Source organism: Panthera onca, chromosome D3, assembly GCF_046562875.1.
Source record: "Panthera onca isolate mPanOnc1 chromosome D3, mPanOnc1 haplotype 2, whole genome shotgun sequence".
Taxonomy (NCBI): domain Eukaryota; kingdom Metazoa; phylum Chordata; class Mammalia; order Carnivora; family Felidae; genus Panthera; species Panthera onca.
This window is the reverse complement of record NC_138350.1, coordinates 18,634,834-18,641,882: the sequence shown is the minus strand read 5'-3', so window position 1 is coordinate 18,641,882 and position 7,049 is coordinate 18,634,834. Positions and strand designations below refer to the sequence as shown.

At 52.5% G+C, this 7,049-nt stretch overlaps 1 pseudogene across 1 annotated transcript; it reads left to right on the top strand.

The window, feature by feature from the left end:
- Positions 1–2,519: 2,519 nt before the first annotated feature.
- LOC132665511 (immunoglobulin lambda constant 6 pseudogene) lies at positions 2,520–5,847 on the top strand (annotated as a pseudogene). Its single transcript, XR_014135910.1, has 3 exons — positions 2,520–2,580; positions 3,295–3,429; positions 5,388–5,847. The product of XR_014135910.1 is annotated as an immunoglobulin lambda constant 6 pseudogene (transcript).
- The last annotated feature ends 1,202 nt before the right edge of the window (positions 5,848–7,049 follow it).

Genomic DNA, 7,049 nt, shown 5'->3' with positions numbered 1-7,049 from the left:
AGGGGACTCAGGGAAACCAGCAAGGAGGAGGACGATGGAAGAAAGAGAAGGTGCCAAAGAAAGGGTCACAGAATGACCGGATGTGAGAACAAGGTGAACACTGAAGTGTCTGCAGGACATACTTCCTGCCCCAAAGAGAGGCAGAATCTTTGGATTGAAGGTTTTAATGCTAAACAAATTTGCAGGACATGGGGGACGAGGCTGCAGAAAGACAATGGAATGAGAGAGACACAAGGCCAGTCAGACAGAATCTGTATGATCAGCAAGGATCCTACCCCATCACGGACGGCCCAGGAGAGACACATCTGGGTAAAAACAGACCCTTTAGCCCAAGACCCTGACATTCCCAGCACAACAGTGTCAGGATAGAATGGTCCATGGGACGAGTCAATGGGAGGTGAGAGAGCTCACATCATAACCCTAGCCACAGACAGACAAATGTAGAGCCGAGACAGACACTGTCAAAATGTCAGAGGAGGCAGGAGCAGGACAGTGAGAGTTCATTGTCTGTGTGGAAGGAAAGGTTCCAGGAGAATGTCGGGAGGGGTGGTGACAGGAATGCCCCTCAAAAGCTCCCAGAACAGATGGGAGATGATTGAGAAACACCTTAACCTACCCCCCCCCCCCCGCAACTGCCTCAACATGGATATGCAGACACACAGTGGGAACTGGGGACCTGAATGGATGCTTAGGAACTTGCACCTCAAAGAGGACCGAGGGTAAGAGAGCCCACAGTTGATGCTTAACTTCTGAACTCCTGCCCCTCACCCACCCCACAGGTCAGCCCAAGTCCTAGCCCTCAGTTACCCTCTTCCCACCCTCCTCTGAGGAGCTCAGCACCAACAAGGCCACCCTGGTATGCCTCACCAGTGACTTCTACCCCAGCGGCTTGATGGTGCCTGGAAGGCAGATGGCACCCCCATCACCCAGGGCGTGGAGACCACCAAGCCCTCCAAACAGAGCAACAACAAGTACGCGGCCAGTAGCTACGTGAACCTGTCACCAGACCAGTGGAAATCTCGTAGCAGCTACACCTGCCAGGTCACACACAAGGGGAGCACCGTGGAGAAAACAGTGGTCCCCACAGAGTGCTCTTAGGTCATGGTACCCCCTACCCACTCAAAGGGCTTAGAGCCACAGGACCTCCAGGAAGGATTCCCCTTGCACCAGAATCATCCCAGCCCTTCTCCCAGCACCCAGTCAATGCTCAATAAAATGTCTTTTATTCAATCAGAATTCAGACTGTCTGGTAATTAGGGTTTAACATTTTGGTCCGGAATTCAACCATCTTAAGGTGGGGGAGGGGGGGACATGATTCTTTTGGCCTTGGGAAAGAAGCCCACAGAAGGCGTCCTCATGTTTCATAGGGCGTTGTTTTGCTCTCAGCCAGAATTGCCAGAGAATTCTGAACAGCACATCAAAACAGCAGATATTAAAGAGACCATCCTCCACAATGTCTCTAGCTTTCATTCTTGTGCGAACCATGTCTACTTCCAGTCCTAGCTGCCCTGCCCAATATCAGGTCCCCACAATTTCTTAGATAATTCCTGAATTTCTCCCTGGACCTTGCACCTCACAGTCTACAAGAAGCCCTCCTCTGAACATTCCCACTCTCCTCTTCCTATAGGCCCCCACTCAGTGCCACATTTTCCTTCATTTCCTACCCCATGTGGACATTCCCCATCATACCAGCCTAGAGCCACCTCCCTTCTTTATGAGAACCCCTGTTCCTACCTCCCCGGGGACAATCACATGTTCCCCCTCGACTGACTCCCTGTCACACTTACTACAGGACTATCTGCCTGGACGCAGGTCACTCACACCCACACTCCCATTGCTGGCACCTCCCCCTCCCAGTGTCTCTTAGTTCATACTTGCATCCAAGGTCTCTGGGACACAGACTCCAGCTATACCCTCTGGGACCCCTTCAAGTCCAGGCCAAGCCAAGAGCCCACGACTTGTGTTTCAATAACCCACCTGGGGCCTCTGTTATAAATCAAGGATCAGATTCTGGAAATAGGCTGCTGACAGGTTTCTCAACTGACTCATCTATCGACTTAGGAGCTCAGTGTGGGATCTGATCATAACACACACAAGTATACACACAGGTATCAATGAACAGAAACATACATGCACACACATGATGATCACAGAGCCATTGGTCCATTTATAACACTGCCATGGTGGGCATGTCTATGGAAAGATCAGGAGGAGCTGAGGCAAAAGTTGTTGCACAGGGAGCCAGGATATGAAATGAACAAAGACAACTCCATCTCTGTCATCCCTACCAGAGCCAGCCAGTAGCAATAGAAGGTCCCAGGGATTCTACTCAAGGCTGGAGAGAGACAAGCAACTTCATGAGCTGCTGGGAGGGTGTTTACACACTAATCAAGAGTAAGTCAAGGAAGACAGTCATAGTTCTGGCTCAGCATGCCAATGTGCCAATGTGTCACAGAAAGAAGGATGCCAGGCCTGTGTGACCCCTGTGTGAGCTCTGCAAGTGATGTCCCTAGGCCAGGATGCAGGTGAAGGCCCTGGGTGTCAGGGACCCTCCTCACAATGTGAAGGTCCAGTGCAGAGGTATGGTATGTGCGTCCTGCTTGGTGAGGTGACCCTGTGCCAGTGATGCTCCTGTACATGGAGCATGTGTGATTCTCACTCACTTCAAGGGTCAGGCACAGATTCCAACACTCTGGCTGAGGGCGAAATTGTAGGACGTAGTGATAGCCTCCCAAACCACCAGGCGCCCACCAGGTCTAACCAGCTTATATTCAGCCCACACACCCCTACACCATGATAGCTGCCCTCATGGGGCTCAGGACAGGGAGTAAACAGTGATGACGCTAGAAGAACCAGACAAAGGCAGCGATTCAGGAGATCAGAACCCTAGAGAGGGATCTAAGTGCTGGGGAAACATGATTCTCCTCTCAACACTTCCCTATCCTGACCCCAATCCTCCATGGTTTCCTGTGCTGAGGATGTGATGGCATATCTAGGACCCTCCGCATGAGTCCCAAGTCTGCAAAGGGCTCACAGTTCCATCACCTCTGTGCTAAAACAGCCCTGCTCACCCCTTTCACAATGACATCTTGATACAGACTGAGGAGAGAACACAGCCCCTTCCTAAGGATGGCGTTACTTGGGAATTCCAATGCAATATCTAGAGGAGGTGTCTCAACCCCTCCCCATGACTGAGGATGGATGGAATCTGAACCCTCCATGGAACTGAAATTCCAGGTCCCCAGGGGTCACCCCTGTCACCCACCCATCTGCCCAGCCAGCACCCGTGACAAGGAGGCTGGGCTTTGGGCCTCCCGTGCAGCTGCAGGTGGGCCTGGGTCAGGGGTGGAGGGGCTGACAGAGGGTTTGTGTTCCAGGCTGTGTCACAGTGTATTCTGTTCGGCGGAGGGACCCATCTGACCGTCCTCGGTAAGTCTCCCACTTTCCATCCTCTTTTGGATCCAGTATGCAATTTGGGGCTATTTTTCTCTGCTTTCTTTTGTGACCTGGGATCAGGCCAACGGTCTGTGGCGTCTGTAAGTTTTGCCTCTTTTGTCTGCCCCTCATCACCTCTAACCGGTCCCATCTTGTCAGATGGTGGTCAGGGCTACAGGGGACCATTCCCATGAACCCTTCCTGATCTCAGGAGACCTGAACTCAGCCCTCACCATGGTTCCAGCTCTCTCCCTATGGGAACCTAATCCTCTGGACTCAGGATGGTCAGCTCTCCACTCAGGGTCTCTGGGCTCCAAGAGTCTGATGAGAATTGAGGGTGAAGGGCAAGTGACTGGGGGTTCATGCTGCCAGAGGGAACGTGGAGTGTGGGAAGGATTCTGGGGATGGCTCAGGCACCGGGTTCCTCCTCAGGGGGTCCCAGGCAGAGGACTCCCTGAAGCACAGTGAGGAGAGCCTTGGTCTGGGAACTTGGAGGCATGAAGGAGGAAGTGGGACAAGGGGTCAAGGAAGAAGGCTGGACATCAGAGCAGAGGTGGGCCCTGGGCCCTGGGACATTCCACCTCCACAGGAACAGTCAGGACCTCAGCACAGGAAAGGTCTCAGGCAACAAAGTAAATGCCTTCACCACCACAGGAAAGCCTCCTGAGCAGATAGATATGTGGGGTCAGGATCTCGAGATACGGACAGGTGACAGGGACAGGGCTTGCCAGGCACTCAGCAATCTGAAGACAGACAGACCCCCAGTAAACTTCACAGAACAGGGAGACCCTTCAAAATAGACATAGCTCATCATTAAAGCTGGGTTCTAAGAGTCTGAGGAGAAGAGAGGGGTGAAGGCAAGGAAGCGGGGCACTCAGGCTGCAAGCAGGGCTGTGGGGTGTGGGAAGGATTCTGGGGACGGCTCAGGCATAGCATTCTGTCTTCAGCTCGTCCCAGCTGGAGGGCTGCCTGAAGCACAGCGAGCAGAGCATTGGTCTGGGGACTTGGAGACATGGAGGTGGAAATGGGACAAGGGGGTCTGGGGGAGGGAGGTCATCAGAAGAGAATGGCCCCAGGGTTCAGGGACCTTCCACCTCTAGAGGAACAGTAAGGACACCAAGATCAGGACAAGTCTCAGGAAAGTGTCCCGTCAGGACACTCAGCCAGCAGGGGTACATCCCTTCACAGCATGCCACAGCAAGAGAGCTCTGTGAGCAGATACATGGGGTCAGAGTCCCCTGATAGGGAGAGGTGACAGGGGCAGTGACTGCCAGGCTTCCAGAAACAGTAAGTGTTTAGACAGACCCACCAGAAAACCTCACAGAATAGGGAGACCCTTCAGAACAGACATGGCCTGACCTCAAAACTGAAAACTCACCTCACCTGAAAACTCTCCGTCTACAAGACTCCCTGGAATCCAGCTTTAAGAACTCCTACTTCTTACCCACTCAGAATCGCCAGCGGGGGGTCCCTGTTGGGAGGTGGGCAAGGCTGCAATGATGGTGTGAGGGGCTCTGGGGGCAGGAAACCTACTTTTCAAATGGGAACACAGCCCTGCAACCAGGACAGACCAGCTATACAGTAACTGGGTAAGTGACTTGGCATCATGGCAGTGATACCAACATCCAAGGGCAGACAGAATCACAAGGGAAAGCAGGTCTCAGAGCCAGTGCCACCAAGTCCCAGGGGAGGACTGTGTGGATTAGGAGGACATGTGACCGGGAGAGAGTCTGAGGCCATGGAGGGACCCACACACTACTGAAGGTGGCAGTCAGATTCATTCCAACAGAAGGTGAGTGACCCTACCCATGGCTGACCTGAACTCAGCCAGCTGGAGCCCTTGAGACCCAAGCCATGGACATGACAGAGCTGTTCCCCACATCAGGACTGAGGTAGGAGCTTCAGCCATGGACACCTGATCTCTGACTTACTGCCTCTCCCCTGCCCCACAGGTCAGCCCAAGTCGGCCCCCTCGGTCACACTCTTCCCACCCTCCAATGAGGAGCTCAGCGCCAACAAGGCCACCCTGGTGTGCCTCATCAGTGACTTCTACCCCAGTGGCTTGACAGTGGCCTGGAAGGCAGACGGCAACCCTGTCACCCAGGGTGTGGAGACCACCAAGCCCTCCAAACAGAGCAACAACAAGTATGCGGCCAGCAGCTACCTGAGTCTGTCACCTGACCAGTGGAAATCCAGAAGCAGCTACACCTGCCAGGTCACGCATGAGGGGAGCACCGTGGAGAAGAGAGTGGTCCCTGCAGAGTGCTCTTAGGTGCCTGAGACCCACACCCACCCAAGGGGATGTGCAGCCATTGAGCCTCCAGGAAGGATTCCCCTTGTACCAAGACCATTCCAGCCCTTCTCCCAGCACCCAATCGTTGCTCAATAAAACGTCTCTTACTCAATCAGAAATCATGCTTTCTGGTCTTTTAGAGTTAACTTTTTGTGTTCTGAGCTCAACCATCTTTAGGGGGGGAAATCACTCTTTTGGCCTCTTGGGAAAGGAGTCCACAGAAAGATTGGCTTCCTCATGTTTTTTGAGGGGTAGTTTAACTCTCAGCCAAAATTGTCTGAGAATATTCCTCAGCAGGAGATACAATCAGCGGAAACAAGAGAAACTATCCACCACAACGTCTGCATACTTTGCTTCTTGTGTGAACCATGTCCACTGCCAGTCATGGCTGCCCTCACTGATCTTGGGTCCCCATGATGTCTAGGATAATCCTGAGCTTCTCCCTGTACCTGGCGCCACACTGTCTACAACTTGCCCCTCTTATGTGTCCATTCTTCTCTTTTTCTAGACCCCGACTCAATGCCATGTTTTCCCTGGTTTCCTACCCCATGTGAACATTCTCCACATGGGAATGTTCCTCCCTTCCTTATGAGAACCTCTGTTCCTACCCCAGGAACAATCACATGTCTCCCCGCACCACCACCAACTCCCTGCAACACTTACTACAGGACCTTCTGACTGGACGCTGGTCACTCACACCCACTCTCCCATTGCTGGCACCTCCACACAACAGTGTCTCTTGGTTCCCACTTGCATCCAAGTTTTCTGGGAGACAGACACCAGCTATGCTTTCCAGGACCTGTTGAGGCCAGGCCAACCCATAAACCCACTTGTGCTTATGTAACCTGCCTGGGGCCTCTATGTTATAAATCAAGGCTCCCATTTTGGGAATGGGCTGCTGACAGGTTTCTCAACTGACTCATCTACTTAGGATCTCAGTGTGGGATCTGATCATAACATACACAAGCACACACACAGGTACCAATAAACAGAAACATACATGCACACACATGATGATCACAGAACCATTGGTTCATTTATAACACTCCCATGGTGAACATCTCCATGGAAGCATCAAGACAACCTGGGGTAGAAGATGTTGCACTATGTCCCAGGATGGGACATGAACAAAGAAAACTTAGTCCCCATAGAAGCTTCAACGCCAGCCAGTGACAATAGAAGGCCCTGCAGATTGGGGTCTAGGTGGAGTGAGACAAGCAACCTCATGAGCTGGTGTGAGGGAGTTGAGAGATGAAGTGAGAGCAAATCAGGAAAGACAGCAGGAGTGCTGGCTTAGTGTGCAACTGTGTCACAGAAAGAA